A 23,321-nucleotide genomic window follows, 5' to 3' on the forward strand; every position below is an offset into this window, starting at 1 on the left:
CTCTCTCTCTCTCTCTCTCTCTCTCTCTCTCTCTCTCTCTCTCTCTCTGTTGTTTTGTTTTTCAGAGACAGGGTTTCTCTGTGTAGTCCTGGCTGTCCTGGAACTTACTCAGTAGACCAGGCTGGCCTTGAACTCACAGAGATCCACCTGCCTCTGCCTCCCGAGTGCTGTGAGGCCTGCACCACCATTGTTCAACTTTGTTTCAGTCTCTTCAAAGTAAAGTGCTGAATGGCAATCAAATATTTAGCTGAGGGGTGGGTAGGAGGCTGCTCCGGGATGAAAGGTTAACCTCTGTGGTTTCTGGGGGCTGGTGTTCCGCTGCAACTCTTTCCTGGAGGCTGGCTGGAGTCCACGGGACTCTTATACACGCCCTGAAGTCAACCAAGCAAACTGGAACAGCCAGGGGGGACCATAATCCTGGACCTGGACATTCCTGCAGCCTAAGCTGGGACAGCTGCTGTTCTGAGGGACAAGCAGTCTGATCAGACAGCCGTACCCACTACTCCACTACAGTCCAGTCCCCTGTGGGGGAGGGGCAGGGGGTGAGGAGTCTATAAGCTTTTGCTATGTAGCAGCTGTTACTTTGTTTTCTTCTCTCCTCTGGAAAGGCTGGGAACTCAGATCCAACAGAACAACCACAACAATACAGTGTTTCCACTGTGTCCCTGGGGACACAGCACCTGGTCCGAGCGTGCTCGACAGCTCAGTAGCACCAATGGTTTCATCACCCTTTAAAAGAAGTTCTGGATGAGTAAGGCAGTCACTCCCAAGCCACTCCCTGACAACCATTAATCTGCTATCTCTGTGGATTTGCCTTTTCTGAATATTTCATATCAATAGGCGTAACCTGGGCCCCTGTGTCTTGTTTCTTTCTCTTAGTCCACCGTTTCCAAGGGTCGCCACGTTACCAGGGGTTTACACTTGACACCTCTTGATGGCTGGGTAGGATTCCCTTGTGTGCCCCACCCCCCATGTTTTACCCATTCTTCAGTTGACATATATACAGGTTGTTTTCACTTTGGGAGCTGTTGTAAATCATGCTGTAATGAATATACATAAGCAATTTAGTTTTTTTCCTCTCCTTAAACTTTTTATTTATTTATTTATTTATTTTTATGTAACCTTATGAAATTGCTATGTTTTACTTAAAGCTAAGTCTGAGTACATTTCTAAACAATGTCAGAGTGGAGGGATTTTTGGGGGCGAGGGGGTTTAGGATGTGTGTGTATTCTTTTATATGTAGAAGTGTGTGTGTGTGTGTTTGTGTGTATGTGTGTGTGTGAGTGTGTGGTGTGTATAGGCCAGAGGTCAACAGGGAGATGAGTCCCACAAGTCCCCCTCTTTAAAAATGACATAATGATGATGATGGTAAGTGCTGGCATGCATGGCAGTGCACTGGTACCCATGGAGGCCAGAAGAGGCATTTGTGAGCTGCTGCATATCGGTCCTGGGATCTGAACTCTGGTGCTCATGATAGAGCGGCAAGTGCCCTTAACCACCAAGCCATCCTTCCTCTCTTTCAAGTGGAACAGTTGCCTAGCACTTGGCCAGAGTTAGGAGGGAGATCTGACTCCAGAGCAGCTTCTGGTAAGGCAAGAAAGTTGCTCTGGTGATGGTGGGCAGCTGGGCTTCAGAAACATGGATTTCAAGAATGGGGAACATGACGCGGGGAAGATAACCACCCTCTTCCTGGCGACAAGAATGCTTTTGCACGTTGTTCTGCTGACCTCAGAAATGACCATAAAAGGCAAAGTTCTTGGTGCTTTGATTATTTAGGGGATTTCTAGAAACCAAATTATAACAAGAGCACCAAAAATGAAATGCAGAAGTTCGACCAGGCCTGTGCCACCGGATGGTTTGAAATAAATCACGCGCATGCTCAGTTACTTCTTCCGGGTCCAGGTTTGTGACCCCTCTCCTGAGTCTCAGATGTGACTGTGTGTAAGACAGCCTGGGATTCCTTAGCACTTTCCATGCATGCTCAGAGTGAAAACTGGATTAGGTCTCAGCATAGACAAAGCATCATCATAGCTGAGCCCACATAATCGAATTCTAACTGGTCACAGCCCCTTCATTTGCAGATACCATCTAAAAATGTGAATTTCTCATCAGCTCGATGACTTTCTTCCCTTGATCCACTTGTCTGTCCTGTCTCTGAGGAGCAAAGAAACCAACCAGCGATGGCAGAGAGGAGTGGCAGGAGTCAGGAGGTTGACTGCTGGGAAGGGACGCCGAGGGGTGAGGGGGTCGGGGGGCATAGATAAGAATGTTCTGTGTTAAGGGAGTGGTATGGGTTACATAGGCAAATACAGTGGCCAAGATATATGTCAATCACAACTCAGACCTAGTTAAACACCCTGTTTAAAAGAGCTGCTAGGATCCTCAGTACTTTGGTTTGCCTAGCTGTAGGGATGGAAACAGTAATGCCATACACTCTAAATCAGTGCTGGGCGATTGAAGGATGAGGCTGCGCATGCTCCCTGAGGCTGTGCTGTTGCCAACCCTTGTGCATGGCAGCTGCTGTCTTTACAATTTCTATGCAAAAGACAGTCTTTACTGTCTAAGCCCTTGTTCCTTCTGCCTTGGTTTTGCAGGGTCTCCCCTCCCCGCCATGGTGTGATTCCACCTGCCTGCAGATCCATATCTCTTCTTCCATTGATGAGTTGTATCTATCTTCTAGCCTCAAGGCTGTCCCTCTCTGTAATGGCTTTGATCTCGACTATCCCAAATTCCCCAAATGCTCACACTTATAGAAGGGACCACAGTCTTTACTGAGCTGGCCCCAAGACTTCTATCCACTTAATCACACTGATGTTAACATGGCTATTATTATTATTATTATTGTTGTTGTTGTTGTTGACAATAATAGAATAAATAAATTAAAACCCTGTACTTTTTGCCACATTTGACAAGTGGGGCCTATTATTATTATTATTATTATTATTATTATTATTATTATTATTGACAATAATAAAAAATAAAAATAAACCTTGTACCTTTTGCCACCTTTGACAAGTGGGGCCTTGTTGGGAGCCGACTCCTAGCAAAAAGCGGCTATCATCTCTGCAGCCATCTCGGGCCATTTACTTACAGGTGGTACTTTTCCACCCTGACAAGAGACTTGTTTTCCTGGCATGATAGTTTTGCAAGCAGCCCACCACAGCTGAGCACACTCTGATAACATCCTGTTTTTCTCAGACACATCCTGGACTTGCAGTTTGGTGCCCCCAGCTGCAAGGCACTTGTGGTTAAGTGTCTCCAGCTCCACTTCCCTGCTTGCACTTATATACCCACAATTGCCTTTCAACGAACGAGACTTGAACAGGCTGTCTTGTCTCCATTCTTCAAGTCTCTTGCCCCTCCATCCCCACTCTCTCCCTTGCAGACCCCGTAGACCAACCCTCAGGCCAGGTCAACTGGTGCCAAAAGTGGGGCAGTGAGAGCAAGAGCCCCCCCACCCACCCAGGAACGTTACTGGAAGAAGGGTCGACAGAAAATTCAAAAATGAAACAAAGGGGATCGCCTGGGAATCTGCCGCGTCGAGACCAGTAAGTCATAGTAACAAAAATGGGGAGAAATAAGTCAGCATGAATTATATGTGGAACAAACAAGAAAGGCTTTAAAGACTCCAGGAGTAAAGGTAAAAATTCATCATTTGTTGTCATTTTTTTATTTTATTAAAGAGTTATGTCCCTGGTTTCCTCAAGAAGGAACCATTGATGAAAAAAGATGGCGTAGAGTTGGAGATGCACTTAGAGATTTTTACAGGATTCTTGGACCTGAAAAGGTCCCAGTCACTGCCTTTTCATATTGGAACTTGATAAATGAAATGATCTCAACAAAGTGTTCACCAATAGCGGAGATTGTTGAGGAGGGTGAAAAAAAATTTAAAAGACAGAGCAAAGAGAGGAGAAAACAAAAGATAAAATTGATTCCTCTAAGGAGGAAATAGATTTAATTTCTCTAGATAGTGATGATGATAAAGGAGCAACCTCTCAAAGGTCGTCCAATAGGTCTCAAAATTCAGAGAAGACTTTAGAGACAGAAAATCCAAGGGGGAAGGAAGCACAATCAAATAGCAGCACTTGGCCCAAAGAGAGAAATGACTCAACTGTTCAAAAGAAAAAGAGAAAACGCATATATCCTAAATTGAAATCCAAAATACAACTAGGGGATGATGACGATTTGTCTCAGTCAGACTGGGATGACCTGGAGGAAGAGGCGGCCAAATATCACGATCCCAAATGGCCGCCCTTTCAGAGACCTCCACCTGTGTTCCCTGTACCACCTGATGGTATCCTGGGAATGACTGTCCTGGACCCTAGAAAGGAATTGCAGGATAAAACCTCAGCCCTAAAACAACAAATAGAACTAGAGGAAGAGTATCAGGACTTAATTAATCAGCTACAAAAATTAAAGCCTGGGAAGACATCTCGGAAGCGCAAGGCCACCCGCAAAAATCCCCTGGGTCCTCGAGTTCCTCAAGGCGGAGTCCAAAGATGGCCCCTGCCCTCTGGCTTTAGTTCAGCCACAGATCACCCAGAGGAGGGAGACGCTGAGGCTTTCCCTGTACGAAAGACCACAGACATTAAAGGGATTGCTTGGAGACATCACACAGGGTTCAGTCTCCAAATCATTAAAGAATTAAAAAAATGCAGTGACACAATACGGCGCCAATGCTCCTTTTACCCTTGCAATCTTGGAATCTGCCACAGAGGAGTGGCTAACTCCTGGGGATTGGAATACCCTAGTGAGAGCAGTTCTTAGCGGTTCTGACCATCTTATCTGGAAATCAGAGTATGAAGAGAATTGTAAAGAGATGGCTAGGAGGAATGCTATGGTTGGTCCTTTGATGCCTTAATGGGAAAGGGGCATTTTGCTTCTAGTGATGACCAGATACAATATGACCCAGGCTTATTCGCTCAAATTCAAATCGCAGCTATGAAGGCTTGGCATAAACTCTCGGTAAAGGGGGACCCTGTTGCACCTTGACAGCAGTCAGACAAGGGCCTGATGAACTATTTTCTGATTTTGTTCATCGACTGATGACAACAGCAGGGAGGATTTTTGGTAATGCAGAGGCAGGTGTAGACTATGTGAAACAGCTTGCATATGAAAATGCCAATCCTGCTTGTCAAGCAGCCATTAGACCCTACAGGAAGAAGACAGACCTCACCGGGTATATCAGACTCTGTTCTCACATAGGGCCCTCCTACCAACAGGGCTTAGCTATGGTGGCCCCCATGCAAGGACAATCAGTAAGAGACTTCTTGGCAAATAGAGACAAAAAGGCCTGTTTTAAGTGTGGCAAGCCTGGACATTTTGCAAAAGATTGCAGGGCAGGAAACAAGTCAACTCAGAGACAGCCCAGGAACAGCCTGGGCTATGCCCACGTTGCAAACGCGGAAAACATTGGGCTAAAGCATGTAGATCCAAGACAGATACACAAGGGAACACCCTTTTCCCTAAATGGGGAAACAGGAGCAGGGGGCAGCTCTAGGCCTAGAACCAACATAAGTCATAACCGGGGAGTGGTGGCGCACGCCTTTAATCTCAGCACTTGGGAGGCAGAGGCAGGTGGATTTCTGAGTTTGAGGCCAGCCTGGTCTACAGAGTGAGTTCCAGGACAGCCAGGGCTACACAGAGAAACCCTGTCTCAAAAACCAAAGAAACAAACAAACAAAAAAAAAAACCCAAAACAAAAAACAAACAAACAAACAAAAAAACAGGCTCGGGGTGGTCAGCTTCCTGCCAGCAAGCAACAACAACCCCTTCCAGCATTTAGTCGAGCAACCCCAGGAAGCACAGGACTGGACCTCAGTTCTGCCACCCACACAGTACTAATCCCAGAAATGGGACTGCAAGCCCTACCCATGGGAGTGTTCGGACTGCTGCATCCAGATGTGTTTGTCCTGATAGTGGGAAGAAGCAGTGCTGCCATGCAGGGACTACAAATTTTCCCTAGTGTTATAGACAATGATTATCAAGGAGAGATTAAGGTAGTGGCCAAGGCAATACAGAATACAGTCACTATCCCTCCAGGAAGGAGGATAGCTCAGCTATTGTTACTTCCATTACCTCCTACTGATTACAAATATAAGAGTCCTAAGAGAAGGGATCAAGACTTTGGTTCCTCTGATGGATACTGGATGCAACCTATAGTTAAACAAAAACCTATGATGACAATATGGCTTGATGGAAAGGCATTCCAAGACTACAAAGTGATTGGCCCACCACCTGGCCTCTGACTCCAACCTTGACCAATCTAAGGGGTATTGGCCAAAGTAAAAATCCACAACAAAGGTCTAAGGTGCTGAAATGGAAAGATAAAGAAGGAAATACAGGAAATATACAACCCTACGTCATTCCGGGCCTTCCCATTAATCTCTGGGGCTGAGAACTGTTATCCTAGTTGGGATTGATGATATGCATCCCCAGTGAAGTAATCATGGCTCAGATGATAAACTCTGGGTTTTCCCCAGGGAAAGGATTGGGAAAAAATGAAGATGGGGCTACTCATGCCATTGAGGCCCGTGGCAACACTGCAAGAAGAGGCTCGGGGTATTTTTGATGGAGGCTGTTGATTTGAGCTGCAGCCTCAAGAGCGTTGTGCCAATCCCATCACCTGGAAGGGGGACTCACCTGTCTGGGTGGATCAGTGGTCCCTCACCACTGAAAAAATTACAAGCTGCCCAATTGCTAGTGCAGGAGCAATTACAAGGCAGGACATTTGGAACAGAGTAACTCTCCCTGGAATACCCCAATATTTGTCATCAAGAAAAAAAAATCAGGAAAGTGAAGATTGTTACAGGACTTGAGGGCTGTTAATGCAACAGTGATTCTGATGGTAGCCTTGCAACCTGGGCCACCCACACCTGTGGCCATACCCTTGGGCTATTATAAAGTAGTGATAGACTTAAAAGATTGTTTCTTTACTATCCCCTTACATGCTGAAGACAGAAAGAGCTTTGTCTTTAGTGTTCCTGCTATAAACTTTAGAGAACCTATGAAGAGGTATCAGTGGAAGGTCTTGCCTCAGGTTATGGCTAATAGCCCTACCTTATGCCAAAAATTTGTGACTCCGCCATAGATGATGTTAGAACCATGTGGAAGTGAATCTACATGATTCAGTACATGGATGATATCATAATAATAGGAAAAGATGGAAAACAGGTACTCCAGTGCTTTGATGATCTTAAAACAGCTTTACAGACTGAAGAGTTACAAATTGCTGCAGAAAAGGTACAGTTACAAGATCCCTATACTTATTTAGGATTTCAGATTAATGGTCCACATATTATTAATAATAAGACCACTTTTAGGACTGATTCCCTTAAAATGTTTAATGATTTTCAAAAATTATTAGAGGATATCAAATGGCTACATCCATATTTAAAACTTAACACAGGAGAGTTGAAACTTTCATTTGATGTTCTCAAAGGAGATGCTGACCCTAAGTCTGACAGGGCTCTAATGGAGGAGGGTAGAAAAGCCTTGCAGAGGTTGTGGGTGCTATTTCTTCCCAATTTGTAGCTCATATTAATTATTCTAAGTCTTTATATTTTCTTATTGTTAGCACCAAATTAACTCCTACTGTGGGTTTTTGGTGTTGCACCCATATTATTGCACCCATATTATGGGATCATCTTCCTTCATTTGTGGAGAGCCAAGCCCCAAGAGCGAGTGGCCTCATAAACAAGGCCCTTATTTGGCTAAGCTTCCTGCCATTGGTTGCTTCCGCCTCTGGTGACCTATCTGCTTTTGCCACGTAGCCCATTGGTATTGGCTATGCTTGGGAGTACTCAAAGGCCGAGGGTGGGCCGGGAGGCAAACCTTAGGTAACAGCTCGAGAGAGGCAGGAGAAGCACAAGGCGGAAGTAGGAGAAGCAGGCAGAAGGAATAGGCGGGAGAAGCATTGTTGAAAGGTTCCTGAAATAAACTGCAAAAGGAAGAGCTCATGTCATCGTGTCTTTCTTGCCGGACAAGGAGGACATAATAACTGGTGGCCCGGATGGGGAAAAGAAAAATCTCGTAACAGTTGGAGGCCCGTACCAGGAGAAAGTAAAAGAAAAGTAACAGTTGGAGGCCAGGACGGATGGGGAAGGAGAAACCTCTTGAGACTCAGAACCTTTTGCAGTCAGGGCAGCCGACTGGTAAGTTCCCAGGTAAGTGGGATGATAAGGACCTCGGAAGTAGAGGCTATAAGGATCTCAGGAGTAGAGACAATAAAATAAAATCTCCGGGAAGGAGCAATAATGTTTCGCGGAGTAGCAAACTGAAAGAAAGAAAGAAAAAAAAGTAACAAAAATAACCATGGGCGCTTCATATTCAATTTTTCTGGCTCTCCAAGAGCTGTTAATGTCAAACTCAATTTTTCTGACTCTTCAAGAGCTGTTAAGACCTGTGTGGAAGCTCATTAGGAGCTGTTTGGAAGATCAGCGCTTTTGTAAAGCCGTGGAAGAGGGGAAAGCCGCATTCTCCTTTCAGGTTTCCCCTCAACAGCTGCCTTCAGCACGCAGCCCTATGCAGGGTGGGAGAATTCAGCTTGGGAGAAATACTAGCCACCTGTGTCTGGTTAATGTTAACCCTGGTAGCAGCTTGGTATCCCTGGGAAGCCCAAGACCTTAGGGAACTAAAGAAAGCAGTGGCAGAGGATGGCTCTCATTCACCCTGGGTAGAGACCATCCTTGAGGGCTTTGCCCACCAGGCTCTCACCCTCAGAGATTGGAAGGAAGTGTTCTCCTCACCCATGTTCCTTAAATGGATGGCCTTTTACCAGGAGGAGTGCCTAGTGCAGAGGGAACAGAACCAACATTGTATCTTTAAGGGAAGAAATGTTTCAATTCAACTGTTTAGAACAAATCCTCAGTCTATAGTTGGACCTGTTAGTTCTAAGGTGTATGAGATAGAGTGGAAAGTCACATTAGAGCAGCTGAAGGAAGAGCAATCTGTGAAGTCAGAGAAGGGAGCTTTAGACACTGAGTGGTCTGATACAGATGAGAAATTACAGGTTTTGATTGAGAAGATTGAGAGAAGCTCTATTAAAGAGAAGCGCAGGAGGAAGGGCCCAGAGACTGACAAAGGCCCCCCCCCAGGCTGTGTGCTGTCAGAGCCTCCCCCCTATAATCCAATCAACAGTGGGGGTCCAGGCCTCTCCTTTTACCCAGAAGTTTGGTGAGCGGTGAGGTCAGAGCTCCAGCTCGCCTGCCCAGTTTTTCAAGAAGCTCAATCCTTTTTTAGAGGGCATCCTGTGATCTTTCCAAAGATTACGTCAGCTGCCCCTATAACTGGGGCCCCAAATGTGTTTACTGATGGTTCTAAAACAGGCTGTGGGGCCTATTTGGTAGAGAAACATGAGCCCGTGTTATGTCAATTCCCGCCGGCCTCTCCTCAAGTAGTTGAATTAAAAATAGTAATTGAAGTTTTTAAAAATTGCCAATTTGCTTTTAATTTGATATCTGATTCGGCTTATGTTGTTAACGCTGTTGAAATTCTTGAAACCGCTGGCCCCATTAAAATTAATAGTACCGTTTGTTCATTATTTGAGAATTTGCAGAAATTAATTTGGCAGAGAAAGAATCCATTTTTTATTCAGCATATTCGGGCTCATACCGGGTTGCCAGGACCTTTAGTAAAGGAAATGAGATTGTAGATCAATGGACTAGGATGGAGTGCATTTTCATGAGTTCTTCTATGGAAATGGCTAAACAGTTCCATCAAAATTTTCATGTAAATGCTAAGACATTACAACAAAAATTTTATCTGTCTCGAGCTGATGCCTGACAGGTGGTCTTAGATTGTCCTCAATGTATAATCTATCATCATCCCCATGGCATGGGTGTCAATCCACAAGGCTTGTCTCCCCTTAAGTTCTAGCAGATGGATGTGACACATGTTTCTGAATTTGGAACTTTAAAATATGTTCACGTATCTGTAGATACGTGTTCTAGGATCATTCATGCCATCCCTTTGAGTGGAGAAAAGAGGCATGGGCTGCTTGGGGCAAACCCCAGCAGCTAAAATTAGATAATGGACCTGCCTATACAGCTCAAACCTTTGTCATTTTGTAAACAGATGGAAGTTCATGTTTCCCATGGAATGCCATAGAATCCTCAAGGGCAGGGCATCATGGAGCGTGCGCATTGCACTCTTAAAGAACTTTTACAAAAACAAAAAGGGGGAATTGGCCAAGGCCGTACTCCAAAAGAAAGAATTGCTCTTGCTCTTTTTACCTTAAATTTTTTAAATTTGGATGTAGATGGCCTTTCTGCTACGGATCGTCATCAGTGCAGCAGAGGTTCCTTGAAGGGATTTTTGAAGTGGAAGGATATTCTGACAGGTTCATGGCATGGCCCGGATTCGGTATTGACATGGGCGAGAGGCTCTGTTTGTGTGTTTCCACAGGACTGCGGAGATCCCATTTGGGTCCCCGAGCGATTGACAAGGAAGTGTGCACGCAGAATGGAGAGATCGTGCCCGAGAGCCCTGTGCACCCTTCTTCTTCTGTTCCTGGCAGAGAGCCAAGCGGAGCCAAGATGGAGGATTCTGTCGGTGTTTCCAAGACCAATGCCAATATGACATAATGCTCAAGTGTTTCCTCGCCCTTTTTAGTACCAATAGAAGTTTAGATGTTTCATTTTTGCCTTTAGATTGGTTGGTCTTCTATTGCTGGTCTGCCTTGTGGGCCTGTGGTATATATGCAGGATCAGGTTCACTCAGAGAAGGAATGCAGCCATGATTGTGCAAACATTTATGGCCATTGAGGAAGGACAGTTCCCCCAGGCATGGCTAACAGTCATGTATCAGTGATCGTCCATCACGTTCAGGCTATAAGGCTGAGCACTGCACTTGGGATACACTGTTTGCTGCTAGTGGTCTCAAGAAGAGCATGTCTGATTGATGCAGGTTGATACCTCCCTTTCCCCAATTCTCCCATTCATTCCTGCCTCTGGAAAAATGGTATCGGACGGGTCTGGCTTGGACTGGGTGGGTGACACCTGGCGAAGAGCCTGTACAATGTCCCCACTTTATTCACCAGAGATCAGACCTCTACTCTTGCCTGTTTCGTTTAAAAACTAAAAGGGGGAACTGTGGAGAGCCGAGCCCCGAGAGCGAGTGGCCTTGTAAACAAAGCCCTTATTTGGCTAAGCTTGCTGCCATTGGTTGCTTCTGCATCTGGTGATCTATCTGCTTTTGCCACGTGGCCCATTGGGATTGGCTAAGCTTGGGAGTACTCAACAGCCAAGGGTGGGCCAGGAGGCAGAGCTTAGGTAACAGCTCAAGAGAGGCAGGAGAAGCAGAAGGCAGAAGTAGGAGAAGCCGGCAGAAGGAGCAGGAGGGAGAAGCATTGTTGAAAGGTTCCTGAAATAAACTGCAAAAGGAAGAGCTCGTGTCATCACGTCTTTCTTGCCGGATGAGGCGGACGTAACACTCATTTCCTAAGAAGGTCCTTTATCCATAGTATGTGGATGTAACTGATATGATTGTATTAGGTAGAGATAAGAGTCAGAAATATTTTGGAAAAGACCCTGCTGTCATAGTACAACCCTATACAAAGCATCAGTTTGATTGGCTTATGCAAAATTCCGAAATTTGACCTATCGCATGTGCCTCGTTTGCTGGCCAGCTAGATAATCATTATCTGCCAGAAAAATCAGTTCAGTTTTGTAATTGCCATGAATTCATTTTTCCATATTACACCACACATGCACCTATAGAAGAGCATTGCCAGTCTTCACTGATGTGTTCCTCATCGGGAATAGCCACTTACGCCTTTAAAGATCAAGTAATCTCCTTCACTCCATCTGTGTCAGCTAGGTTGATTGAACTGCATGCTGTTATTGCTGTATTCCAAGCATTTCCGAATGAAGCCATCAATATTTACACAGATAGCTCATATTTATCTCAGTCTATCCCTCTGCTAGAAACTACTGCACAAATAAAACATTCCTCAGGAGCAGCTGATCTGTTTTTACAGTACCAACAGTTAATTTTGAGGAGAAAGTGTAATTTTTTCATAGGACACCTGAGAGCCCACACTGGACTACCCATTCCCCTCTCTGAGGGAAACACCAAGGCAGATAGATCTAGCCACTCGTGTAGCTGCAGTGACTTTGTCAGATCCGCCATCTAACCTGGATCAGGCCATAAGGGCCTGTGAGTTACATCACCTTAATTCCCACACTTTAAAGATCATGTTTAAAGTTGCCAGAGAACAAGCTAGGCAAACTGTCAAACAATGCTGATCTTGTGTTACACTTTTACCAGTCCCTCAGTTGGGTGTAAATCCAAAGGGGCCAATACCAAACAGCCTCTGGCAAATGGATGTTATTCATTATAATGAATTTGGAAATCAAAAATACATACATGTATGTGTAGATACAGTGGTTTCATTTATGTGGCATTAAAAGCTGGAGAAGCAAGCAAACATGTGATCACTCATATGCTCCCTACAATCACTGTATTGGGTGTGCCTAAACAGATAAAGACTGACAATGGATCAGGTTATAAAAGCTCCAGTTTACACCAATTTTGTGAAAAATTGGGAATACTACATAAAACAGGTATTCCCTATAGTCCACAGGGCCAAGGTATGGTAGGAAGGGCACATCAAACCATTAAACATCAATTTGAAAAAATTGAAAAAGGGGACTGGTACCCTACCAAGGGATTCCCCCAGAATTATCCTTCATCACACACTCTCTATTTTAAATTTTTTAACTTTGGATTCCAAAGGAAAATCAGCTGCAGATAGATTTTGACACCATGATACCAAAAAGAATTTTGCAACAGTCCTCTGGAAAGGCCCATTAACCAGAACCTGGAACAGGCCAGACCCAGTGCTTATTTGGGGAAGAGGTTCTGTCTACATCTATTCCCAACAGCAGATGCCATACACTGGCTGCCAGAGAGACTGATTAAACAAATAGACAATAACCACAGATCCAGGGAGGAGAAGCCCCCTGAGAACCCTGTTTCTTTTTTGCAGGTAACATGAAGATTCTCTGCATCCTAAGCTGGTCTTACACAGGCAGGAAGCTGCTACTGCCCCTCACAATTGCCTTCAAACTGGAACAGATCAACTAGTATATGCTATATAACCTGACTTGGAAAGTCATCAGTGCTGAAGGAGACATCATCAACAGTGCCTGAAAGGTGGTACCATTGGACTCTTGGTTCCCTGACTTACGATTTAGTGGGGTACATCTCTGACTGTATAAAGTGGGGTCACCACACTGAATTCAATATATTTTATGTGTGCCCTGAAGAAAATAGCAGTAAGAGAAAATGTGGAGGCCCTGGTGAAGCATATTGTGCTGGCTAGCACTGTGTATCCACAGGCCACATCTGGTGGTCCCCGCCTATAGCCAAAGACAAAATTAGACTTAGTGTCAAAAACTCTGTGGCTGATCTGAGTTATTATACCTATAATGGGGGACAACCAAGATATCCATATATAAAAATTTCATTCACTGATTATGCCAAAGGTACCGATTGGAGCTCTGGAAGGATCTGGAGACTGTATGACCCAGGGGCCACATATGATTACTCCACTACCTTTTCTATAAAACTTGACTCTAAACCTATCTCCTCCCCATCCCGTATGGGGCCTAATAAGGTGCTGGTGCCCCAGCCAGCTCAACCTCGTCACTACTGACCCCAATGTCACCCCGGTCAAAGTGGGGGCTACCCTTTCTCCTCCTCCTCAACAATTTACTGAGGAGCCCTTGCTAGATATTCTAGAACATACCTTCAACACACTCAATAGCTCTAGATCAGAGGTAACCAACTCCCGTTTGCTGTGCTATAATGCTCAACCCTCTTTTTATGAAGGTATTGCAGTCACATATCAGAAGACTACTCCTCCTGCAGAAGGCAACAGGAACCTCATAAGCTGTCCCTTCAGACTATCCAAGGGGAGGGAACCTACATTAGCACCATAACCCACACTCACACACACTTATGCAACACCACCTTCAATACCACATCTGTGAGAAACAGCCATGTTGTTCCTCCCATTAATACTTGGTGGGCCTGCTCAAATGGGCTCACTCCTTGTGCTAGCACTCATGTGTTAGGCCAAGAGTTCTGTGTCATGGTTCAATCAGTGCCTCAACTGACATTACTCTGAAGAACAGTTTACTAATTTTTGGGACCCTGTTTCAGATCAAGCTCTGCTTAGATCCAGGAGAAAACCCATTACCATAGTTACTGTAGCTGTCCTTTTGGGTTTTGGATTGACTGGGGCAGGGATGGGGATTTCCCTGCTTGTTTTGACCAGCTCTGTTCTTCTATAGATTTGGATATAGAAAGAATGGAATCTGCTATACTGCATTTACAAAAGTCATCATTCTCTTTAGCTGAAGTAGTGCTATAGAATAGAAGAGGCTTAGATCTTTTACTCCTCCAAGAGGGGAGATTGTGTGCTGCCCTTAAAGATGAGTGCTGCTTTTATACCGACCATTCAGGCATTGTTCAGGATTCTATGAAAAAGGTCATGGAGCGTCTAGAAAACTGCAAACACCAGAGTGACCAGGAACAGGGCTAGTTCAAGGCTTGGTTCAGTACCAAGTTGCCATGGCTCACCACTTTACTCCCATTCTTCTGGGGACGCCTATTAGGGCTACTTATTCTCTTGTCTCTTAAGCTCATACTATTCAACAAACTGATGGCTTTTGTATGATGGCAGATAGATGCTATTCAAATGAAACCCATACAGGTCCATTATCACAGGCTAGAAGTAGGGGTCTCTAAAACCTCTGTCATTGAGACTGATGAGGAATAGCCCCTAACTTACGTGCTAAACCGGATAGTCAATGACGGGTAAGAGAGCAACTCAAGACCCTAATTGGGAGGCCTCACCAACCTAAGACAGGAGGTCAACCAAAAAAAAAAAAAATTGCTGTTGAGTATCCAGAGACGGGTAAGGGAGGCTAGGGTCTGTTCCAACCTAAGACAGGCACGGTTTCTGTAAGTTTTCCTAGCCTTCCCTTTTGAAAAAATTAAAAAGGGTGACCTGTTGGGAGCCGACTCCTAGCAAAAAGTGGCTATCATCTCTACAGTCATCTCAGGCCATTTACTTACAGGTTGGTACTTTTCCACCCTGACGAGAGACTTGTTTTCCTAGCATGATATTTTTGCAAGCAGCCCACCACAGCTGAGCACACTCTGATAACATCCTGTTCTTCTCAGACACATCCTGGAATTTGTGGTTAAGCGTCTCCAGCTGCACTCCTCAGCTTGTGCTTATATATACCTATAGCTGCCTTTCAACAAACAAGACTTTATCAGACAGGGTGTCTTGTCTCCATTCTTTCCGTCTCTTGCCTCTCCATCCCCACTCTCTCCCTTGCAGACCCTGTTGAATGACTGAGGGCTGGGTTAGAGCCTTTGAATATCTATCTAGTTGAGCCTATCAGGCCCTACTATGTAAGTCTGAGAGGCTTCACAAACATCTGCCCTTTAAGGGGAGCCAGCTAGAATCTCACTGAGTAGTAGCTCATGCCGACCTAGACTTGAGATTACCCTGCAGAGATCTCCTAAGTTCTGTGTGCCATCATAGCTAACTCATCTGCCTTTTGTAAAGTATGTATGCTTTTAAACTGAAGTTGCATATAAATACAGTAATAGGCACAAATTTATTTATTTGTTTTTTTCAAGACAGGGTTTCTCTATGTAGCCTTGGTTGTCTTAGAACACGCTCTGTAGATGAGGCTGGCCTCAAACTCACAGAGATCTGCCTGCCTCAGCCTTTTGGAGGGGTTAAAGGCTTGTACCACCACTGCCCAGCAATAATGCACAAATCTTAAACACACAATTTGATCATTTGTTTGTTTGCAGTGCTACAAATGTAATGCATGGCCTTGTGGGTATCAGGGAAATGCTCTATTATGGAGCTATACCTCTAGCCCTAATTTGATTACTTTTGACAAACTTAGATGCCAGAGTAAGCCATGTTCTAATCAAAACAGAGAGTAGGTCCTCCCCTAGATATGTCCCTGGTGCCCTGTAGTGTGCTGACAGAATTGTAACCTATATTCCTAGGGAAAGCATACTGATGATCTTGGTATCCATTTAAATTAATATTTATAGCAATCAAGGCACGGGAGGCTTAAACTGAGGTAAACACCTGTTGGCTCCCTGAGGCAACTTGTTTTCTGAACTATATACAAAATATCTATTTACAAGCTGGACTCTACAACTATACTGCTAGCTCTTTAGAATGACAGAGCTAGTCTACCTTCCCCTTGAGATCCTCCAAACCCAAGCTTGCTTGTTGCTTCTCTGTTGTTCCTGCAATTCCAAAGAGAGAATCCCAGTCTCTTACCTGGAGCTCCTTCTGTAAAGGTTCAAAGCCAAGAGAGCAAGGGAGAGACCTTCAGAGTGCAAGAGAACAAGAGAGGGCAGAAAGGGAGAGGGAGGGGAAGAGTAGAAGGGGGAGGGGGAGACAAAGAGGAAAGGGGGAGACAAAGAGGAAAGGGGAAGGGAGGAGGGAGGGGAAAGGGAGAGGAGAGGAAAAGGGAGAGAAACAGAGGAAGAGAGAGAGCTCTATTAAAGGTCCAATTGCTTATAAAAGAAGTTTTGATGCTCCTCCCTTCATCTTGGCAGGCTGAACCACATCTCCATTCTGATGGGGGAGGAGGAATGACTCCAAACCAAGTGGTGGAGTAGCTCAAAGCCACTCAGCTGACTTTGCCTCAGGTCATAGAGCACAGACCACAAGACCTCTCCCAAGCAACTTGCCTTAAAACAGGCAGGGACTTTCCATTATCTAGCATTCTTATCTATAGAGGCATTTAGAGGCACCCCCAAACTGCATCTCTTCAGGACACATGTAACTGCATCTGACAAACACAGTATCTATTTGGGCTTTTATATTTTACTAACAACTAGGTCTTCTTTATCTTCTTCTTCTTCTTCTTCTCCTTCTTCTTCTTCTTCTTCTTCTTCTTCTTCTTCTTCTTCTTCTTCTTCTTGTTCTTTTCTTTTTTTATTGATTTAAGTTTTATTACATTTTATGATGAGAATAGATACATATTTTCAATTTATCTGAATTTGTTAACATTCAAAAACATTTTAAGTAAAGAGAATTACATCACACTCTTCTTTCTCTTTTGTACCCCAACTCCTCACAGAGACCCACCCTTCGATATCTGCATACCTTTTTTTCACATTGTCATATTCTTTAAAATTTATAAAGTATTGTATCAATAAAAATGAGTATTATAAGCTGGGTGGTGGTGGTGGCACACGCCTTTAATCTCAGCACTTGGGAGGCAGAGGCAGGCAGATTTCTGAGTTCGAGGCCAGCCTGGTCTACAGAGTGAGTTCCAGGACAGCCAGGGCTACACAGAGAAACCCTGTCTTGAAAAAAAAAAAAGAGAGAGTATTATAAAAGTTGTTTGATATAAAACAATAATCAATTGAACAGTCTTATATAGATGCTTGTCTACAACAATACTGAAAATTACATACGTTTTTCTCAATATAAATTTTAAATAACTCTAAACATATTAACTGTATATTTTAAAATAATACATCACTACTAGTTTTTTTTAGAAAATAATAATTTTTTCCTTAAAGATTTATTTATTACATGTAAATACACTGTAGCTGTCTTCAGACGCACCAGAATAAGCCGTCAGATCTCATTACAAGTGGATGTGAGCCACCATGTGGTTGCTGGGATTTGAACTCATGACCTTCCGAAGAGCAGTCAGAGCTCTTTCCCGCTGAGTCATCTCACCAGTGCCACTATTAGTTTTTTTAAATGAACATAAATAAAGTCTTTTTGTTTGTTTGTTTGTTTGTTTTGTTTCATTTTTAGTAGAGCTTAAAATCTTGGCTTACTGTGGTACAAGCCCAAAATAAGAACAATTTTTAGACATTGAAGTTCATTGTAATAAGGCTGTACTTCAATATCCCTCATATCACCAAAGGATTTTACTTCCGTGAAAAGGATTTTACCTCTGTAATAGCTAAGCTAAGAGTTGACAGTTGTGCTGCGCCAAGGAATGAATTGTAGGCACGATTTTTTTTTTTCTTTTCGAGACAGGGTTTCTCTGTATAGCACTCGCTGTCCTGGAATTCACTCTGTAGACCAGGCTAGCCTCAAACTCAGAAATCCACCTGCCTCTGCCTCCCAAGTGCTGGGACTATAGACGTGTGTCACCACTGATTTTTAGATACAGATTTCCTGCTCTGGTCAAAGCTACTTGATTTGAGTGATTGTCTTCATTCTCAACCCACGGGGAACAAGTTACATTCATTTAAGAAATGGTGTGTGGCTGGGCAGTGGTGGCACATGCCTTTAATCCCAGCACTTGGGAGGCAGAGGCAGGAGGATTTCTGAGTTCGAGGCCAGCCTGGTCTACAGAGTGAGTTCCAGGACAGCCAGGGCTACACAGAGAAACCCTGTCCTCCAAAAGAAGAAAGAAAGAAAGAAAGAAAGAAAGAAAGAAAGAAAGAAAGAAAGAAAGAAAGAAAGAAATGGTGTGTGTGTGTGTGTGTGTGTGTGTGTGTGTGTAGGCGGGCTGGTGAGAGGGCTCAGTGGTTAAGAGTTCTTCCAAAGACTGTTCTTCCGAAGGTCCTGAGTTCAAATCCCAGCAACCACATGGTGGCTCACAACCACCTGTAATGAAATCTGATGTCCTCTCTGGTGCTGTTTGAAAACAGCTACAGTGTACTTATTTATAATAAATAAAGCTTTGGACCTGAGCAAGCAGGGACCAAGCCAGCGGGGTCTACAGGAAAGAAGAGGATCGACTGGAGCTAGCGGGGTTGACCGGAGGGAGCAGAGGTCCTAAAAAAGTCAATTCCCAACAACCAGATGAAGGCTCACAACTATCTGTACACTGTGTACTCATATACATAAAATAAATAAATAAATAAATCTTAAATAAAAAGAAATGGTGTGTATATTAAGATGGTCTGCCCATGAAGTCATTCACCAACTGTTTCAATGAACAATAGTTCTGCTTGGAGTGTGGCACAGACATTAGGTGAGGGTCTGAATCTGGTTCGTTGGCTGTGATGATTTTGAAAGGCATTCATCTCAGAGAAAGACTAACTTAAAAAGTCCTCTTCTTCAAAATTGATACCATAGTTACAAACATCAAGCAAAACATTCAGTCTCACTCTTGGTTGTTCTCTTACAAGCCATCTCCCAAGTTAATTGTCTATGCTTCTTTTGGCTGTATAAATAATTTTGAAATATGTAAGCTGTTCTGAAAACCATAGTATAGTGTAAAAACATCAAATAAACAATCCTACTAATAGAGTTGCTGAGATAGGAGAAGCATGATTTCAAGACCATTATGTAATACACAGCCAGACACTGTCATGTACAAAAAGCAGAAAGTTTATATGGATTGTACAATATTGGACCTATTTCTCCAATTACCAAATTAGAGAGACCACTGGATGACAGCCAACAAATTTCCAATTCCTCATATTTTTGAATTTCTATAGATTAGGATATGTTGGTAATATTTTCATATTAAGAGATAGTAAGGAAAAGTAATTGTTACTTCATGTTATTTTTGTTGTTAGATGTGGAATTATGTATCTATGGGTTTGCTGAAAGATTACTTTCTTGCTTCTTCTAGGGTGTAGTTTTGTTCCTTATGTTGGTGTTTTCCATCTATTATCCTTTGTAGGGCTGGATTTGTGGAAAGATATTGTGTAAATTTTGTTTTGTCATGGAATATCTTGTTTTCTCCATCTATGATAATTGAGAATTTTGCTGGGTATAGTAGCCTGAACTGGCATTTGTGTTCTTGTAGGGTCTGTATGACATCTGCCCAGGATCTTCTAGCTTTCATAGTCTCTGGTGAGAAGTCTGCCGCAATTCTGATAGGCCTGCCTTTATATGTTACTTGACCTTTTTCCCTTACTGTTTTTAAAATTCTTTCTTTGTTTAGTGCATTTGGTGTTTTGATTATTATGTGATAGGAGGAATTTATTTTCTGGTCCAGTCTATTTGGACTTCTTGTATGTTCATGGGCATCTCATTCTTTAGGTTAGGGAAGTTTCCTTCTATAATTTTGTTGAAGACATTTACTGGCCCTTTAAGTTGGGAGTCTTCACTCTCTTCTATACCTATTATCCTTAGGTTTGGTTTTCTCATTGTGTCCTGGATTTCCTGGATGTTTGAGTTAGGATCTTTTTGCTTTTTGCATTTTCTTTGACTGTTGTCTCAATGTTTTCTATGATATCATCTGTCCCTGAGATTCTCTCTTCTATCTCTTGTATTCTGTTGGTGATGCTTGCATCTATGACTTCTGACCTCTTTCCTAAGTTTTCTAACTCTAGGATTGTCTCTCTTTGTAATTTCTTCATTGTTTCTAGTTCTACTTTTACATCCTGGATGGTTTTGTTCATTTCCTTCGCCTATATGATTGTGTTTTCCTGTAGTTAAGGGATTTTTGTGTTTTCTCTTTAAGGGCTTTTAGCTGTTTACCTGTGTTCTCCTGTATTTCTTTGAGGGAGTTATTTATGTCCTTCTTAAAGTCCTCTGTCATCATCATGAGAAATGATTTTAGATCTGAATCTTGCTTTTCCGGTGTGATGGTGTGTCCAGAACTTGCTATGGTGGGAGAATTGGGTTCTGATGATGGCAAGTAACCTTAGTTTTTGTTGCTTATGTTCTTATGCTTGCCTCCTAACATCTGGTTATCTCTAGTGCTACCTGCCCTGGCTAAATCTGATTGGAGCCTGTCCTTCCTGTGATCCTGGTTGTGTCAGAACTCCTCAGAGTCAAGCTGTCTCTTTGATCCTGTGATTCTGGGATCCTGTGATCCTGTGATCCTGGGCCCATTAGAATGCCTGGGAGTGGAGCTTCCTCTGGGTATTATGGGACTTGCTGCATTGTTTGCACCCAAGGTCTGCTCAGGGCACTGACAAAGCAGAAGGAACCTGTGCCACTGGAGTGGCAGAGTTCCCGCATCCCTGGGTCATGCTGGTCCCAGTTATTCCTGGTGTTGGGACAGATGTTGTGTCCTCCTCACCTCTGATCCTCTGATCCTGGGTGCGTTTGAGCACCTGGGAGTGGAGCTTCCTCTGGGTGTTGTCACAACTAGGTCTTCTATGTACAATAGTCAAATGTCCTGTAACAGATCTCCAGTGCTTGTTGACCTCCCTGGTTCTCATACTCTGCCATGGTCAATCTCCAGCTATCAGTGTGCCATCACTGAGTCAGAGTTGGGCAGAGAGACTCACAATGATTCTTGGCGAACCAGGACAACTGGGACCATAACTATACCACTCAAGTCCATGTCCACTATCCTGTTTCCTCCCAAGGGAGCTACCATTTCCTGTCATCCTAGAATACTTTTGCTTTCTCAAGTTCCCCATCCTGAATGGAATGGGGTAACATACATGGGTCCTACATTATCCATTGCTACCTATGGAGATTTTGTTTCAGGATTTTTTTTTTGTACTGAAAACTGTGGATGTTCCAGTCCTTCACACAATTGGTAAACTCCTGTACAGAGCCTGTACTCTAGATTAGTTAACAATAGGAGATCACAGAAACTATCTAGGGAATGATGACCAACGGTTCTGTACTATTCAATACAGACACAAGCTGTTTGGGTTTTGCTTTTATTTTGGAAACAGGGTATTATTTTGCAGCCAAGTTTACCCTGGACATGTGATCTTCTTCTTCAGCTTCTCAAATGCAGGGGTCACAGGCATGGACTACTATGTTTGGCTCTAGACACAACTTTTTAAAAAGATGGTTTGTTGCTGGCCACTCCTGGCTCTGCTGTCCAGTGATCTGCTGCTGCACACTGAAACAGACCCGTGCAGTCAGAGGGTTGCTTGGAGCACCTCTGATTGTTCCAGTGTCATGGAAACTCTGCCACGGAGAAGGTGTTTTGGCTGGAGGCTTCCAAGGCAGCTGCAGGCTTGAAGCAGCCCTGCCTTCAGAATGCTCAGCATGACACTCTGCGGACTGGCAAGATCTTCAAGTACAAGTCCCTCAGACCCTAGGGGGGCTGCTCATTTTTTGTAGGCATATCTCTCAGAGGTTTCTCAACTCAGTTAATGAAGCAGTGAATAAACAGTCAAGTCAGCCTCATTGAAAGCTTCCCTGTAACATAAGGGGCACAAAACACAATCTTCAGTCTTTATAGCCTCTCTGAATTTCCATGGATTTCTGGTCCATTTAACTATCAAGATTTAATGTTTTATATTCAGTTGTCATCATACAAAACAATGTAGCATACAAACATCATTAAACATGGCTTTGCTGAAGTTGATTAGCTCCATAAATGCAAAACTCATAGAATCTGAGGGCAAACCAGGTTCGCTGTGTCTGATCCTTTTGTTCAAAGTGGTTTTAGGGTTTGTTCTCATTGCTGCATTTGTCTGTCATCTATTCCTTTTTGTTACTGAGTAATATTACCTTTACAAAAACAACATAATTTATCTGGCTTCCTGGGACTGTTCCCTGCACTGTCCAAACATTCTTGTGCATGTCTGAGTACAGGTGTTAAGTTTTTCTTTCCCATGGGTTGGTTCCTGCTCCTATAATGGCTGGATTCTGTGTGTGTGTGTGTGTGTGTGTGTGTGTGTGTGGTTGTGTGTTGCTTTATAAGAAAATTGTTAAGCCAAATTGCAGTGCTGTACTATTTTGTACTTTTACTAGCTGCGGATGAGTATTCTCTTTGCTCTGTTTCATTGTCAGTGCAGGATCTTCACAGGTCCATCTTACGTTGCCACTGTAACAACATGGCAGTCAGATCAATTTATAATGAACCGAAGAAGTTTATTGGCTCACAGTTTTGGAAGCTAGCCAGCCCAACATCAAGGCGACAGTATCTGGCAGGAGTCTTCTCTCAGTTTCCTCACGTGGTAGAAGAGGAGAGAAAAGAGAGGAGCAAGATGAGGGCATAAGCATGGGAGGGTGCGAGCCCACAGTGAGAGAAGGAACCCACCACGCCTGTGATCATGGAGTCAGGCCGGTTCACACCACAGCATAATCAGATCTTAAGGGTCACACCTCTCAGTATCCTCTGATGGCGATTCAGTTTCAAGATGAGTTTGGAGGGGGCAAACTTTCAAATCCTCGCATCCCTTTGAAGAAGAATCCACTGGGTGACTTTGGTTTCAGAACCAATTGGCTGGAGTCACTGCTGCTCTCCAAATACTGATGGTTAGTATTCACTGAGCACTCTCTATTGTTGGGCTCTGTCTCAAGAACCTAATAATGGCATCCTGTTTCAGCCTCACAATAATGCTATGAAATTTTAATAATTAAAATTAAGTAGCTAGCAGTGGTGGCACAAGCCTTTAATCCCAGCACTTGGGAGGCAGAG

At 43.6% G+C, this 23,321-nt stretch overlaps 2 long non-coding RNA genes across 3 annotated transcripts; both read left to right on the forward strand.

The window, feature by feature from the left end:
- Window positions 1-3,192: 3,192 nt before the first annotated feature.
- Window positions 3,193-8,275, forward strand: LOC116069898. 2 transcript variants are annotated; one of them, XR_004110202.1, is made up of 2 exons: window positions 3,193-3,640; window positions 7,987-8,275. It is a non-coding gene; the product is annotated as an uncharacterized LOC116069898 (long non-coding RNA). The 2 variants fall into 2 exon arrangements; XR_004110201.1 differs by having other exon boundaries at window positions 3,195-3,548.
- A 3,018-nt stretch (window positions 8,276-11,293) lies between these two features.
- On the forward strand, window positions 11,294-15,297 carry LOC116067959. Its single transcript, XR_004109373.1, has 2 exons — window positions 11,294-11,446; window positions 12,989-15,297. It is a non-coding gene; the product is annotated as an uncharacterized LOC116067959 (long non-coding RNA).
- Window positions 15,298-23,321: the final 8,024 nt, after the last annotated feature.

The sequence above is a fragment of the Mastomys coucha genome, unplaced genomic scaffold, assembly GCF_008632895.1.
Source record: "Mastomys coucha isolate ucsf_1 unplaced genomic scaffold, UCSF_Mcou_1 pScaffold22, whole genome shotgun sequence".
Taxonomy (NCBI): Eukaryota; Metazoa; Chordata; class Mammalia; order Rodentia; family Muridae; genus Mastomys; species Mastomys coucha.